General features: G+C 40.9%; 1 protein-coding gene across 5 annotated transcripts in view; it reads left to right on the top strand.

Annotated features, from left to right (window-relative positions):
* Positions 1-17,916, top strand: part of rfx3 (regulatory factor X, 3 (influences HLA class II expression)) — a 348,433-nt gene that overhangs the window by 103,230 nt on the left and 227,287 nt on the right. For all 5 annotated transcript variants that reach the window (XM_078214298.1, XM_078214299.1, XM_078214297.1 and 2 more), the window contains exon 2: positions 3,463-3,515. The gene's annotated coding sequence lies outside the window, so the exon portion shown is untranslated. The remainder of the gene's footprint in view (positions 1-3,462; positions 3,516-17,916) is intronic.

A 17,916-nucleotide genomic window follows, 5' to 3' on the forward strand; every position in this document is an offset into this window, starting at 1 on the left:
ATTTCTGTAATATCATTTCACTGCAAGAACCGTCTGAAATATCTGCACTCTTTTAATTCTTGAGCACTGCTGATTTTAATCACTCCATCAATAGTAGCCATGCCTTCATTTGTCTAAACTCTAATTTTTGCAGTATCCTCTTATCTTTTCCACCTCGCTTTCTACCTTTAAGACACTATTTGTTCATGCACGCTCCTTACTCTTTCTTGCAAGATGTTTAATGTCACTCCATTAAACTTCATGTGACACTATCCACCAACTCTAATAACTTGGATGTGCCTTCCTGAAGTCACTTACATTTAACAAAGCTCCCTATTTTGGTGTTGTCTCCAAAGCCTAAATTGTGTGTCCTGTCTCAAGTTCAGATCATCGCATGAAACATCTATTTTGAGAACGCTGATCCCAGCACTAATTTCTGGGGACGCGACTGTTTACATCACTTTATCTGAAAGAAATCACAACCACTATTCAAACTGTTACACCAGCTCGAATCTCATGGCTTTAATTTTAAGAAAAGGCATACAATATTGCACTTTAACAAACACCTGTACCCATACAACAATAACTTATGTTACATTCCCTTCTACATAAAATAGTAGAAGGTTCTTCACAAGAACATTGCTAAACAAATATGATACTGAGCCACAAAAGGATATATTAGGTCAGATGACCAAAAGCTTGGTCAAAGAAGAGGTTTTGAGGAGCGTTTTAAAGGCGAAGAGTGAGGCAGAGAAGTGTGGCAAGGGAATCCAGAGATTAGGGCCTACGTTGGAAGCTCATCTTGGGATCAAATGTGACACTCAAATTGCCAACAGACTGCTTTAATCTTGTGTTGTAGGCAGGGAGAGAGAGATGCAGTCAGTAACTTGAAAACAAAATTTGGAGTGTTGCTCGAGAACCATAACTTCAGTCTTTCCAATGTTTAATTGAAAGGGATTTCTGTGCTTTCAGCATTGGATGTCGCAAAGGCGTTGTCATAATTTAGCAACAGTGGAAGAGTCGAGAGAGGTGGTATTGAAGTAGAGCTTGTGGGGATCTATAAATCAAAATAACCAATTTTACTAAATTGCAACTGAAGAAATTACCAGACAAGATATCACTTTGTGTAACTATTACTTGAATGCGAGTCAGAATCAACATAAATGAACAGGTGAATCACAGTTACTATGAACAATAGCCGATACAACAGAGACTATCTTACTGATTTTTCTGGGCAGCCCACCCAGTCTGTGTGGTCCCAGTTTCAGGCACACAGTTCTTCCAAGAGGAATTTCAGTCTTTTTCCTCGAGCTGGTTCTATGCAGGCAATGGCTTCTGTATAAACAGGGTTTTGTATTTCAACTTCCTTCTTCCTGGTTCTACTTCCAGGTCATGAATCATCAGGTCTCATGGACCAATATTTCTTCTATCTAAAAATTATAATTGCTCCCTTTCCAAATGGTGCAAACTCTGAAAAGTCCTTTACAAACATTTTTTTTAAAAAACAATTACTGATTCACCAAATATTATCGTGTAATTACATATTTTCCTTACTATTACTGCTTCTGAGTGAAAAAAAGGCTGTCACAAGCTGGGTATCATCAGCATTTATTTGAAAACTAGCTTTACTGGCAGCATGCAGATGAGAAATAAGAGGTCCAAGGATATATGTTTGGGGGACACTAAACTGTGCGGGAGTCAGAAGAGAAGCTATTGCAAGTGAATCTTTGGCTAAAATTAGGTAAGAATGGAACCGAGTGAGAGCAGCCAGACCCAGCTGGATGGCAGTGGAAAGGTTGAGAAGGACACGCCACCTTTGCTGCAATTCCTTTTAGGAAGCTAGAAACTTGCGAGATTAAAAAAAAGACTGAGGTCCATCCAGTTTGCTTTCTGTCATCCTGATAATCACATGATACACAGCATTGGTGTTGTTGACTAATGATAGTAATCAACCTCTATTAATTAGTGCTCAACAGACTTGACATGACAGAAGGAAAACACCAGTGCTGGCAAGCTTTAGGAACTATAAGTCCAAAATCCTCTACCTCTTTTGAGCATGCTACACTTAAGCATGTTATGACTCAAATTACTCATCTACTACTGTATCCCAAAATTTTATTTTCGGAAATAAATCATCATCATGAACTGGTTGCACAAACTGCTTGTACTATTTCCCTCAGGAGCCTAATCCATAGATTGAACTCTCACTCATTGAAATATAACAGATTAGTTTTGAATTCCACCCCCACCGCCCCCTGCCTCCATCAAGCACAGGCTATATTCTCTGGTTGTGCTGTTCTAAGGGAAACGCACTCTTATTTTCTCAAGAACTGGGACAAGACTTTGATGCTGAATAATTGCACAGTTTACATCAACGAGAGGTCACAGAGAGAAACTGGAAAAAATAATTGCCCAATAGAAGACGAAAATCTCACTCTGCCACTCACCCTGCCAGATTGCTGGTCAAGTGAAACAACAGAGCTTCAAATCTGAATGTTGAGTGCCTAATCCTGTGTGTAGCCATAGAGAGGAGAGGAACACCACCATCTGCAAATTCCTCTCCAAGCTCTACACAATCCTGACTTTGAATTATATCGTCATTCCTCCATTGTTGCTTGATCAAAATGCTAGAACTCTCTGCCCAATAGCACTGTGGGTGTACCTACACCACATGGACAGTAGTGTTTCAGGAAGCTGGCTCACCACCACCTTTTCAAGTGCAGTCATGGATGGGCAAAGAAAAGCTGGCCTAAAGCAACACCTACATGTTGTCAAAGAATTTTTAAAAAATTGCTTGAGTGTGTGGCCCTCAAATTGAGGTTGTAATTTAGGGAGTGTTACAGTGAGGCTGTCTTGGATTTGGCGGGAACAAGATAGTTGAGGGTGGAGTTCAGAAACAGCTCATCAGAGATGATATGACAAGGCGCATGAGGGTTGTAAGTTCGGGCACTGGTAAATAAGTGTGGGGGGGGGGGGAATTCTCTGACATTTCACGCCGGTGGGATTCTCTGGTTCTGCTGCAGCGAATGGAGATTTGTCTGAGCGCCAAAATCTCTGTCCTCACTTGGAGGGACGGCCCAGAGAATCCCAGCCATGGTTACTATCAAAAATTAGTGGTTTAATCGCTGAGAAGAAATTCTAACAATCAAGTTCTTCTCAACGTTACTTTTTTATCTGTTCTCTAAGACTAATTTTATATATGGATGCATCTATTTTTTTTAATTGCTCATTAAAAATAAGCCTTTTAGGCAGTAAGGAGAGACAGTTCAATCCAGAAGTTAGTAGCTTAGCAATGATTCACCCTTCCACTTTCCTGATGGCTCAGGTTGGATAAGACACTGTGCAATGTGGTAGCTGACTAGGAGCAGCCCATTCTACTTTGGTTCTTTTGTTTCTACTCAGTCAGTTGATGTGAAATGTGCTAGCTGTTGGGGTACTCTACTCTTCCCTTTGTCTCATCTGTCTTTCCTATTTTTCCTCCAGGTTTCTGCCAATTCCTGTGCCAGAACATAGAGGTGAAGAGCAGAGGTCAGAACGTGAGTACAGAACATTGCTTTGCTGATTTCTGCTGTGAATTTTATTTGGTGTACTTACAAATTCCTCACTTACTGAAATGTTGGCTCCTTTTTTTCTGTGATCTCCTTTCATTAAGTAGCCCTGCTAGTGATTATAGCAAGTGATTTGCTTCCATGTTTTGGTCAATGTCTTGTTGGCTGCTTGCAAGGAGATGAGAAAAATTCCCTGATAGGGCTGGTTGTCTCTCCAAGTATCCTTTCTTTTGTGAGGAAGCACTTAACCTTGTCTAAGCAGTGCAAATTGAGATTTTACTTATGTGGAAAGCCATACACATTTGCATCCAACTGTACTACACTTTAGAGATGCTTGCCTGCTTTGCTGGGTGCAACACTTGAGTCCATCAGAGCTCATGTATGGCCTGGGCTCCCAAGTTGCAATTATTCATGAGGATCTCGCTGAAGTCCAGCAAGTGCACCATTTGCTGCTGAAACTAGTGGCTTTAAAATTGCAGATTGACTGCAACGGAAAAGAAAGTGGAGCCATTCGACTCTCCGTTTAGTTTCTGCTTGGCAGATTAAAAACAGAATATGTCTGCATTCTGTTATGATCCTTGTAGAGATTGAAAATGATATGAATTTTCCAGTGATCAACTTAAGGGATCACATGCCAAGAATTCATTTTTTAAGAAATCTACTATAACAAATAAACTAAAATCAACATCGACTAAACATTAGTTTGTAAGTAACTAATGCACTAAACTACCAAAGAGGTATTCCCCTTTTAACTCGACAGGAAACCCCACATGCACTGTGTAGACATGTAGCCTTAAGATTAAAACTCAATTCCTTCTGGCATTAACAGGACCCCAGTCGCTGATTCTCTCGTTCCGTTGGCTTGATCTTTTTCATCTTGCTACCCCTTGCCTGTGGAGAGGTTTAGGAGATGGAAGCAGCAAGGTGAGAAGAAAGTAGAAACAGAGAGTTGGGCAGAGGGAGCGAAGTGATTTCTGGGAGGATTGAAGGAAGAAAGTGGCAAGGAAGAGGTATCTAGCTGGGAGATGTGGCGAACTGGAGTCGGGAAGCAGCAAGCAGGAGTTAACTTGAATAGACCCCAAAAAATTAGTAAGTTGAATGTTAGTAAATTAGTAAGAATTCTTAAGTTAGTAAGAGAATTTTTAGGCTAGTGACGTTCAAGACAGACAAGAGAATTTTAATGTAGAAGTTACAGGGCAAGAACCTAACCCACCTTTGTTGCATGTTTTCTTTTGGGAAAATGATTTTTGTTTAGCACATTTTTATATAGCATGACTTTTTTAGGAACACATTAGGAGTGCTAAATGAGGGATAGCTGTATTTAGTAGAGAAGGTATGCATCTTGTATGTTGAAGCTTTGTTAGATAACATTTGATGTACTGTACATTTAATATGTTTATTTTTTATAATTGTTTGTGCTTTATTTACCAAAATACCTTTTTGAAGAAATCAATTCCAATTAATCTATATGATTTCTAAAAATCCTGTTTGTTGTCCTATTAAAATTTTCCAATATCCCAGTTGACCCTCGTTATTTTTCTAGTGAATATCACTGGCTTGATTGATCAGTATGTCTGGGGAGTTGGTATTATTGTTCTTGTAGTTGCAAGAAGAAAGAGCATGTTTTTGGAGATTGTTATAGCATCACACTATCCACTTTAAGTTACTGAATAAATGAGGTGCTTTGATCTCACAGAGAAGCAAAGAAATTTTTTCTTGGTTGCTGGTGATCAATCCTGACCACCCCCCACCCTGCAACTTGTTCCCCCGCATCATTCTCACAACTCATCTTTCACCCACCTTCCGCCGCCCTCTGCTCTCAATCTGGGGTCTCGACAATTTAAAAACATTAAAATGGGGATCACAGTTGGAAAATCTTGAGAAGCACTGTTGTAAGAGGTTTTGTTTGTCATGATAAGCATTTTGCTTTGACAGTCGTTGTTGGATATGTTCTTGTTGAATGTCTTGGCTACTTCATTATGCAACAATCTCAGCACTGCGTAGCTGGTGGTTAGGATTTCTTTAAAACAAATTAAGTAGTAACCCAAACCCACACTTTTATTTACCTCTGATTGGGATGAGAAACTCGCTCCTATACAGTAGATGTGATCCCAGATCAAATTGTATATTTTGTTTATATATTCTTTTCATTGAATGTGGATATGACGGGCAAGGCCAGCATTGTTGGCCATCCCTAATTGCTGTTGAACTCAGTAAATTGCTAGGCCATTTTAACAGGCAGTTAAAAGTGAACCACATTACATTTAGGTCAGACCAAGTAAGGATGACAGATTTCCTTTCCTAAAGGACATTAGTGAACCATACTCGTGCTTTTTATGACATTTGATGATTTTCATAGTCACGGTTACTGAAACTAACTTTCAATTCCAGATTTTATTGTTTGAATTTAAATTCCAGCAGCTTTCCATGACGGAATTTGAAACCGTGTCCCCAGAGCATTAGCCTGGGTCTCTGGATTACCAGTCAGGTAATCTTGCCAACAAAGCACCATCTCCCCCTCAAGGTTTATCATTAGTCAACCTGCATCCTTCCATACAATCAGATGTCCTGTGGTGGCTGACCTGCTCAGATATCCCATCTTTGCCCAAATTTGTGGTTACCTGCCAGACCATGCTGTAGCCAGTATCCACCCACCTCTGCAACCCCCACCCCAAAGCGCAGGAAACCTACCTGCTCTGGGGCTGTGCTCTTTTCTGGAGCATTCCCCACCCAACAGGAGGTCAACTGTTTTGAAACTTTTGCAGCCTAATCTGCACTTATCAACATTTTTCTGACAGAATGCAGCAGGTATTATTTTATCGTATTTAACATGCTTTTATAGGGGAAGGAAATTACGTTATTAAGAAAAATGAAATTGCCCCTGTTTTAGTTAGGTGGAGGCTAATGTTAGCTTAAATGGTTCTAGGTCTTTATGGTTGACAGCTGCAGATAATTGGCCTTTTTTCCTTAACAAAGAATCCTAATGGAGCTGCACAGCATTCATTGCCTTTTATCCCATTATAATAGTAATGTATTTAACTTCAGTTTTTTAAAAATTGATTTAGTGCTAAGCTGCTTACAGTACATGTAGTGGAAATGACAGGCAAATAGTGCAAAGTGTCTTTCTGCTGTGAGGGTCATGCATGAATGATTGCCAGTTTCTTCATTTTAATCAAATCATGTTCTACTGAAATAATATTTTGTACTGAAGTACATTCTAAAATTATATCTGGTTTCCTGCCTTGCAACCTTGAATAGACCCACGGTAAGCCTTAAAAATGTTAAATATGTTGATGAAACTTCCTTTTGTTAAGAAGACTGCAGGGGTATGATAAAAGAGTTACAACTAAAGAATTTATTTTGGAACAAAATCTGCATTCATGTTCTCCTGAAGTATTTGGCCCCCAAATATTCCCACCCTTATTTTTAGCCAAAGCTCTACGACTTCTCAACAGATGTCCGTTGCTCTGTTTCCAAATCAGAGGCACTGAAATAAAACTTTCTGGGATACGGGCAACATACCCTGTAATTTTTTTGAGATTGCATGTGCAATTTGCTTAAATGCATAGGTCTAGTTAATTTTATTTTGCATGATGGTGCACATGCAGCAATTTAAAGGGGCCAAGTTGTGTGCAACTTCTGAGTTGCTGGGCGGGTACATAGCTGTTTAGTTTAAAGGGACCATTGAACACAGCTACTGTCCATTTGCTGTTCCAGTAATGACAAAGATATTGTGTAAGGATTGTTTTAATTAAAGGAAAGTGATCTGTACATGTTGACACTGTGGCATAGGGCAGTGGTTCCCAACCATTTCAGTAACACGGCACACTTCAATGAGACAAACAATTCCATAGCACACTCACTGTTTTTCAGTTGATTCAATTGTTCATAAACATCACAGTTACTTACATTTATTATGGTTACAGCCTTATTGGAGAGGTTAGCACTCCAAATTATCACAAAAGAAGGGATAGAGAAAATGGAGAACCACAAGCCTGTTAGCATGACATCCGTCTTCGTGGAAATGCTATTTGCCAAGAAAGTTTAAACATGCACTTGCAACATCGTGATATGGTCAGGCAAGGGAAATTAAGTTTGACACGTTTATTTGAGTGATTTTTTTTGAGGCTGTATCTAGTAGGCTAGATGAGGAGGAACCAGTAGATATAGTATTATTTGATTTCCAAAAGGCATTCAAGTAAGGTGCCACACAAGATAAAGGTGTATGGAGTTGGGGAGGAGGCGAATGACATATTATCATGAATAGAGGATCGGTTAATGGAGAGGAAGCAGAGAGTATGAACCTATCCTACATGCTTAAACTGGTTTTCAGTGCATGGTAAGGGGTTCCACTTCTCAGGAGCTCTTCAATTAGAGTAACTAAAGCTGTCACAAGTCAACAGTGTGAACTAAAGCTGCCATAAGTCAACAGTGTGCCCTATATCATATAATCATATGTATTATTTCATTTGATTATATAGTTTTAATTGCAACCAGTCTGTTTCCTGGTGAGCTGGCTGGGAGGTGGGGGTGTGGCAGGGTCAGAGCCAGCTCCAGGGATTGGTCAGTCTCATTGCTGCTGCAAATCCACCTGATCAATCCCCCTCAACGCTGATCATCCAAGAATAGACTGCATTGGCATTTCATTCAGGAAAGTCCTCTCCGTGTCTTAGGCTCCAAGTATTTACATTGCCTCCTGTAAACTCCCATAGTAAAATAACAGACAGTGACGTCCAAGAAGCCGGGGAGCAGCCACAGCTTTTTGCTGGGTATTTGTTCCGTGGTGGATTTGGCCGCCTCGCCGGGCACTTCAGGCTCCACAGCTGAACAAGGTCCTGCAGCTTCACAACACAAACGGCAGCCGGTCACTCCCTTTTGACTTTCAAATGCTCGTTTGCAGAGAAATAAGTGGAGAGAGGTGTCTGTGAAGGTGCTCTGAACGGGGAAAAATAACCGGCGTGACTGTGACCCCGGTTGAAAGGGGTCCTCCACTGACAGTTGGGGCTTGTCGTGTGGCATGTGCGCGGGAGTGCCGGCACAGTTGCACACTTCTCACGGCACACCGGTTGAAAACCACAGGGGTAGGGTTTCCATTGTTTTCTTCTGCATAGTTCACTTAAAATCCGCAGAACCCGTGAAATAAGATTGCTGAATTTTTAAACTCAAACAACATTTGTCACAAGTCGAATTTGTTTGATCTTTTGTGCTTGTTTAAGACGCTTTATTTTGGAAGACAGTTTAGCCACAAAACTGGAAATGTGGTTGTTGTGTGCTGATTCCTATTGAAAATACTTCTGCACTGTAGATTCTATGATTAAGGACAAGTTCAGATTCCAGTCGGGTCAGCTCCCATCAACAGCACAGCCTAACGATTACATCTATAACATACGAGGCATCACAAAATGGATCTGGAATATCCTTACTGTCGTCTTCTGTGTTCTGGCTATTAAAAGAAGGCAACGATAAAATTAACTATGTTGTTAAATAAACTGCTAATGGTGGTTAAGACTCTGATTTACAGTATCTGCACAGATGTGGATAATCATGGAATTTGTCCAAAAAAACATTAACAATCTTGGTGAAATAAAAATATTATTCTACTTATTTAGCCATCACAATCAATGGCCCTGATTTGAATGGTGTTATAACAACATGAAGAGGGGTGAAATTACTTCCCCATTCTTTCTGTCCAGGTCTGACCATAACAAACTAGTTAAATTGCAACAACCATCCATAATGTCACACACATTTGTCTGTGCCCCCACATAATACTACAGATGGGTGAATAAGAGGTTAGGCTTAAGGATTTTTTTTTGCAGTTTGAGGAAGATAAAGGAGTATATGGTTAGCTATTCTTTGGCTGGTCTCAATGCAGTGATTCCACAGTGTGGTGGCTTTGTTCAGTTGTCTTCCTGACTAAGGAGCAGGTTTCCATGTTTTATCCCCAAAAGATCTTGGTTTGCAGTAGATTACTCTTCTCAGGATGGTTACTTTGCAAATCCGAGCACAATACTTCTGAGAGAGAACACATGCACAGGTAATTGGCTTCAACTGTCTATTTCAGTACAGCATAGTCTTGGTCTCTGTCCTGTTTGGTAAAGAGCCTTAAATTACTCTGCTGGCTGTATTTGCACAGAATTTCTATCAGTCCATGTCTGCTGTAGTCATTGTTTTAGAACAGGCAATTGCATTTTGATGTTTCATGTTAGAAACATTTGCAAAGTTTCAGGATAGTGTAAAGCCAGTAGGAGATGGAGTCTTTCCATCCCTCTTGGTGGAATGCAAGCTGTATATTTTGGCCTTCTGGGCAGTCGTCTTTCTAGGGTTTTATTTAGGTCAAGCCACAAAAAGAAAAACTACAAATGTTATCGTCTTTTAAAAAAAGCACATCCTAGTAACAATGACCAGTGATTTGGAAGCCTGAGCTTCCTCGCATTTTGTGGCATTTTAATTGCACAGCGTGTTCATTTCAAACAGGTTTCCTGCTCTAATACTAGTCTGAATGACAGGCTTGGCTTCCTGTTGGGCGGGGAATTTTCTACAAGAGACCACGGCTGAAGAGCAGGCAGGTTTCTTGCTCTTTTGTACAGGTATTTTGGGGCGTGGGGGCCGTGTGTGGATAATAGGTAAACGTGGTTTGGCAGGAAATCACGCATAGATATGAGCAGGTCAGTAATCGCAGGAAGTCCAGTTGTAGTGAGGGATACAGATTGCTTCGGGGCATGGCTGCTCCTGGCCTGTAAACACCAAACCAACTGTTCTGGGAGTTAAAATAATTCTCTTTGGGTCTGATCAGCAAAACAATTTTGCAAAATTGAATACAATACTTTTAAGTAAATAATTAACACTTTTAAGTTATCACGAAGTCTAATGTTAAAAGGAATTGACATGGTATTGACTATATTCTCAGAGCACCTTACATCATGGAACTTACTTAAGCAACCTGTATGTGACGCAGATGGCTGAGGATGTTTCCTGCAATGAACAGATAAATTAGCTTCATGTGTACCAGCAATATTCTAGTCTATAATTAAATTGGATTTAGCATGCAGCCAAATCCCAAAGCATACAGTGCCTCTAGGTACCTGATACCTGATTGTAGTCTTGTAATTAGTCTTAAGAATCCACTGACAAATAAATAGCTCTGAAATATTCATAAACACAAAGTCATACTTAGCTACTGTATTTTACAATTTTTTTTACAACCTTAATAAATAAACATTTTTGCTAATTTCCCTCAAACTTCATTTGCTTGTCATCTCATTTGCTACCTAAACTTCTCTATTAGTAGTTCTTTCTTCTTCAGCATACAGCTGTTTTCCCCAATTTTAGCCATCCTTTGGGTACTAGAAGGATAGACCTTCCAGCAGCTGTTTTCAGAATGTCATTTGCAGTGATTTTGCAGCAAGTTATTTGAGCAATCATCTGTCAATGCTGTATTTCATAAACAGATTTTTATTAAGAAAGGAAAACGGCTTGAGGAAATGTCAGCATAAATAAGCCTGTGACAAATGGATGCTGAGCAATATGACTTTGTCTAGTTTATTGTTTATGAAAGCGGAAATTACATACTTTATCTTCTAAGGTGTATGTGTCACAGTTTAGCAAGTTCTTCATTCTAAGCACAGCTCCGAAAACTTGCAGTTAGCAATACAATAAATGGAAACCACAGTGAAAGCTTAAGCATAAGGTTAATGCCAGCCTGGAGATATTTATTTCAGCTATCTAAATTTATGCTGATAGAAAGATCAAAGAGATCATCATTATTGATTTTATCATTTATCTAATGCTGATTCTTAGCAGTTACTCTACCACAAAGTTGGCAACTTCGCTATTCTATGCACAGCCCATGTTCCGCCAGTGATTGCTGCTCAGTAGTGAAAACCTATCTCTTGTTCCTGGATTCAGTATGGTTCAAATTGATACAGATTGTTGTTGGTTATTTTAATTTATAAATTTATTGTGTTATGATGTATTTTTGTAAAAATGAACACAACTACCGTTGGTTGAATGGATTTTCAATTTTATTTTGATCAGAAATGTCAATCTTATTTTTTCCTGATGTTGATAGCACTAATAGTCCAGTAGTTTAATTACTTGCTGTCTAGACTTGTCTGAAGTATGGCTAATTGACAAAGGAGACACCGAAAGGTCAATCTTAATTCAGTTTTCGATTTGTTCACAAAGTGAAACATTACAACACTGACCAGAGTCAATATGTGTCTCAAAAATATATGAAACAAATGGGGCAGGGGACTTTTCCTGTCCCGCCCATCCCAAGAATTGTAGTGGGGCGGGGGGGCATGGAAAGGTCCTTGACCTTGAGCGGGATTTTCTGGTTTTAGGGCGAGTGCAGCCAGAAAGTCCTGCCCAAGAACTAATGAACAACCCCTTGGAAAGGGGTACCATAACTTGACTGTACCTGAACTAAAACTTTAACTTATAAAAATTAAATTAAAATGTAATTTTGGGGGCTAATGATGTACTTCAACCCCTGTGGTATCAAACCAGTTGCGGAAGCCCTCTGGTGTATTGGCGGATACTGCAAGCTCCCTCTCCTTTGAAATCCGGGCCTAGGCATTACCATGAAAAGAAGCAAGTAGTCGGATCAAACAATCCCTCAAATGTCCATTGTCTGGATCTGCTAATGGTCTCCTTGGCCAGGCCCAGGATTGTCTCTTTATACCATCTGATTATACCACTGAAATTCACTAATTAACAAATTGACAGCCCCTTAAAGTGGCACGGTAACAAAAAATGTGTCTTTTTATATGTGCTCAAGTAATTATCCAAGTATGGGTGTGTTCAGAAATGGGAAACCTTAGTTTTGGTTTCAGTTTAGAATGATGCCTGCACATCTGCATTTTAATGAGCTTTTATGATCCTTGAAGTGGAGAACTTCATTATCAAGGGGGAGGTTAGTTTAGGAAGTTAAGGCAAAACATTGGGTTGTTGCCTAGCAATAGCAGTCCCACAGAGAGACAGGGAGAAACAGAACAGCAATTTTAGTTCAGTTGGAAGCAGGTGCCATGAGATACTGGACAGGAGAGAGAGCTGCAGTGAGCAGGTTTCAAAGAATGAAAAAGAACAGTCCCAAAAACCAGAGAGTGGAACAGGTGAAAGGTCCAAAGAAGATCTTTGAGTCAAAGGAAAAGAACAGGAATTTGAAAAAGGTCCTGTGAAGCAAAGTTAAGAGTGAGGAGCAAGGAAAAAGGCTCCAAGTTAAAAGACAGAGCTGCAGTGAGCAGACTTGGAATGAAATGTGCTTGCAAGAAGCTGTAAGATCTGAGATGACAGGCAAAGGTTGGTAACTCCTTATTAGGGTCTTTGGAGCCTTGGTGTCCTGCTTGACACAGCTGTACACCTGAGAGGGTGAGTAAAAGGTGAAGCCTGAATGCACATAGAGATCCATGGGGAGGACCATCAGAAGGAAAAGTTGAAACCTTGGAGGTGGATCTTTGTTGACGACTTCCAAATGAAAGCATTGTTTGGGAGAAGATTCCAAGGTGAATTCTTGGAGAATTGAGATCAGAAACCCTCGGGAGAAAAGCAGAGTTCAGTGAGACCAGTTGGTTCACAGCGTGTGACAAGCATCTGGGTTAGTGGGGTTTGGGGGTATAGGGTAAGGGGGGCAGTGGAGTTGATGAGAGATCCATTGCATTTGTTTTGGTTGTCATCTTTCACCTGGTTTCAAAGTGTGGTGTGTCCAACCACAGGTTGTCTATTGGTTTATATGGACCATGCTTACTATGAACATTGGAATATAAGATAGACTTTGTGACTCATGTTATCTTTAAGAATCTGTATATATCAGAAAGGAAAAGTTGGAGTGAAGGAGTAGTGTAATGTAGTTCTTCACTTCTTGTTTAATAAATGTTTGTTTCTTTGTTAAAAGTTCATCGGCTGACTCCTGTGACTCTGTTCAGTAGCAGCCCTCCACATTTCAAAACAAAAAGTAAAAGTTAGGATCGAGCAAGCCAGGTTCCATCCTGGGAACTGACTTGCCCGGTTGTAACATCAACTGGGATTATAACATTGAAATCGAAAATCTTCTCAATCCGATGCTTTACTACTGCTTTTGCCAGCATTATAAGCCTTTTCCTTTTATCTTATACCAGCTTTAACAACAAACCACATTGGACCACTTAATATCCTTTCTGGAAATGTATGTATGTTGCAAATTATAAATTGATTCTTCAATATTTGCTATTGTTTACTGATTATCGCATTAAATGTAGTTTTCTAAGCAACTTTAGCTAACTCACCCCTCATCATGTTTACTTTGTTCGGCGGGCAGCACAATGGTTAGCACTGCGGCCTCACAGCGCCAGGGACCCGTGTTCGATTCCCGGCTTGGGTCACTGTCTGTGTGGAGTTTGCACATTCTCCCCGTGTCTGTGTGGGCTTCCTCCAGGTGCACTGGTTTCCTCCCACAGTTTGAAAGACGTGCTGATTAGGTGCATTGACCCAAAGAGGCGCCGGATTGTGGCGACGAGGGGAATTTCAATGCAGTGTTAATGTAAGCCTTACTTGTGACTAATAAAATTAACTTCAGGTTTAAGCCCCTAGATTCAAATGTAAATACATCACTCTCAACCTCAATATAACATTCTGTTATATTGTGATCACTCTTCCCTGGAAACTAGTTTTCTACAAAGCCCTTAATGAACCCTTTTTCATTTCCCATTACGAGATCTAAAATAACTTGCTCCCGAGATAGTTCCTCAAAACTGTGTTGTATGCATTCCATGAACTCTTTCACCATACGATTATTGCAAGTATGGTTTGCTCAATCCATGTGAAAGTTACAGTCTCTCTATGATTACTGTATTAACCTTGATGCATGCATTTTTAATTTTCTGATTTATATTCTGCCCAGAACTTGCCTTTCAACTAGGTTGATCCCATCCTTTATCATCAGGGCAACCCATCAAACAGCCTCCTCCCCAACTTTTCCATTTTGCTCGTCCCCCCTGAAGGTCACGCATCCTGGAATTTCTCATTCCCACTCTGTATCCACATCTGCAACCTTCTCCAAGGCCACTTCTTTCTAACTAGGAGCTAAGATGTGTACCCAGCATCCCAAAGTGACTCTCATGGAGATGCTGACAGACTCACGATAATATTTAGTTGTTGGGCAGGTTCATTCAGATGAAGCCATTCGACCCATCAAGCCTGCTTCTGTTCTGTTAGTCTTATTGTTCTTATCAATAGTCAACTACTTAACCCCAAATAAATTGTTATACTAACAGCAAAAAGTTAAATAACGCTGCTCACGGTGACATTGAAGCAAGAATAGCAATTGTAATCGAAATAGTCATTATTGTATTTTGGAATTTAATAGCATTGAGGTTTATTATTTCACATTAGATGGTGTAAAGATCAGCCAACTATGTACCTGGTTGCTCTGGAAGAAACATTGATTAATGTCTCGTATTTGTAAATGGAAATTAGAATACTTATGCAGTAACAATGGCTCACCAGTGATAGAAAAGCTTTTATTCAGAAGTGTGACGGTCCTTTTGGATGTGAAAGAATGCTAGGATAATTTAGTTTGTTTGCCTGAGTAATGGAGTTGCATGCAGAGATACTTTTCTCTGTTAACCCAATTTTCCCTGATCAGAAGGGAGGAATGGAAGTATGCCATTTGACTCATTGGGCTGAATTTTCACAGCTTCTTGGCTTAGAGGTGGGGGTATGTGGCAGAAAAATAGCAGAGAGCTACATTGGCACAGCTCTCTGACACGTTTCTGCCACCAAGGTAGACAGGAACTCATGTCAACTGCTTACTGTATGGATGTGAGTAGCCAATTTATTTGCTTGGTGCAGTGGTCTCCCTGTCCCATGCAGTGCCCTTCAACTCAATAGAGGCAGCCTCCCTGTGTTGGAAGCCAGAGACTCAACGCCCCAAGGCTGTGGACATGAAATGCAGCCCTGTGGCTCCAAAGATGCAAAAATCCAAAGAAGGGGTTTCGCTTCCAAATTGGGCCGACTGCGATATCCTTCTCAAATTGAATAAATTAATGTTATCCGTTTGAGGACACTTCCATGTTGAGGCATCTTCAAGTTTTCTGATCTGCCTCAGGAGCAGTCACCTTTCCCAGTTGGATTGCTGAGGCTCCAGAGGAACTGTCAGTCCTCTGATGGAGCCTGCAGCATTGAGACCCTGCCTGTTGTCCTTAATAGGATGGTAAGTGTGGAGGCAGCCAATTAGAGTCTACTTCTGGAAATATTGCCCGTCCAGTCATACTGCTGGAAATTACAGGCTCAGAGCCTATAATTGGTCTCAATGTTGGTGTCTTAAATTTCCGTGGTAAAATTCTGTCCATTGTTTCAGTTAGCTGTGGTGTTTCTTACTTTTTCTTCATTATTTGTCAAATAAGTACAGATGACAGCATCAGTAACTATGGTTATCCTCATAGCTCTCTCGTTCCAAAGTTATTGGGTCCATTTTTTCCCACCCACCAGCTTGGTGATGTAGAAATACAGAAACACTGAGGTTTTCTGCCCTAGGCTACTAACATGGCCTGAAGGTATCTCTGATATTGACTATAAAAAGTCAGGAGTATGACTTCTCTTAACTTTTATTTTGCACCTTAACACAGGAATGTTGAGGCTGATTTTAGTCCCCAGGAGTGCTCCAATGCTCCACCATTTGGGATTGAATCACATATCTCTCTGTTGTGTATGGTAGCATCTACTTATTGGATAAGCTAGTTCATAGAATCATAGAAACCCTACAGTGCAGAAAGAGGCCATTCGGCCCATCGAGTCTGCACCGACCACAATCCCACCCAGGCCCTACCCCCACATATTTACCCGCTAATCCCTCTAACCTACGCATCTCAGGACTCTAAGGGGCAATTTTTAACCTGGCCAATCAACCTAACCCGCACATCTTTGGACTGTGGGAGGAAACCGGAGCACCTGGAGGAAACCCACGCAGACACGAGGAGAATGTGCAAACTCCACACAGACAGTGTCCCAAGCCGGGAATCGAACCCGGGATCCTGGAGCTGTGAAGCAGCAGTGTTAACCACTGTGCTACCGTGCCGCCCCGTTCTTAAATCATAATTAGAACACACATCTACACATTAAGTTGTTAATTCAAAAAGCAAGCTAAATGAATTTTTATCATTTGCAGATGTTTTTAAGTGAAAAGTTCCAGTATTTAGCTAAGCATTAATAATGGAGAAATGTTCAAAGTTTAAGCTTGGACCTGGAACTCTATACAAAATTAAATTGAGTGGTCTGAATTTTTCAGATGGCATGGGCTCCCCATACTCTGCTAAATCCAACTTGCCTGCTGCCATTTTATGCTCCAATGAACATTGATTGGCAGCAGGTGGGTCTTCCATCCACCAATTGTTTGGCAGTGTTACAGACAGGCACTGCAACAATATGGCTGGGATTGAGTGTCAGGACATGGCGGCTAGGGAAATTGTAGGGGTCACCTAGGGGGGGTTGCGAAAGGGGCAGTTGACGTCCTAAGAGATGGGCCAAGGGGCACAGGAGATCTGGAGGTGTCTGGGTCTTCATGGAAGAGCGCCCATCATCAGAAAGCCCACCTCCAACCACCACCCCCCCGCCCTTTCCATTTCCCCCTAACCTCCATCCCGATCTGTTATCCACCTGCCAGCCTAAAAAGACCCTTAAAGTGGCTATTAAGTGGGACGTTAATTGGAGCAAGTGTTTGTTTCCCCCTTGTGGCCCTGTCCACTGCACCGTAAAATTGCTTCCAAGTTAAGTGTTGGGGGGGAAATCATGTCCATGCAATTTCACGCTCCCATGCCTCAGGTGGCACTGCTGCCTCACCGCACCAGGGACCTGGGTTCAATTCCTGGCTTGGGTCATTGTCTGCAAATTCTCCCCAAATCTGCGTGGGTTTCCTCTGGGTGCTCTGGTTTCCTCCCACAGTCTGAAAGACGTGCTGGTTAGGTGCATTGGCCACGCTAAATTCTCCCTCAGTGTACCCAAACAGGCACTGAAGCATGGCGACTAGGGGATTTTCACAGAAACTTCATTGCAGTGTTAATGTAAGCCTACTTGTGACACTAATAAATAAACTTAAACAGAAACTGTCAGGGGAGCATAAAATTCAGGCCATCATTTTTTTTTGAACACTTTTTGTACTTGACAGACATATCGCTTTGCTTGATTTTAAATAGTATGCTGTATTTTGTGAAGAGAAAAGTTACAAATGTACAATCCCACCTGGAGAAATCCACTAAAAATTGAGTCGGGGCAAATTCAACGATGACAGGAATTTTAAATTGCAGGTGGCAAGGAGGTGGGTCCTCTTTAAGTAGCAGATATGGTTCTGATTATGTAATCAGAGCCTATTCTGCCATTTTAACCCAGGGTCTGAATAGTGGTGAGGGCAAGGTGG

Source organism: Mustelus asterias, chromosome 6 (genome assembly GCF_964213995.1).
Source record: "Mustelus asterias chromosome 6, sMusAst1.hap1.1, whole genome shotgun sequence".
Taxonomy (NCBI): domain Eukaryota; kingdom Metazoa; phylum Chordata; class Chondrichthyes; order Carcharhiniformes; family Triakidae; genus Mustelus; species Mustelus asterias.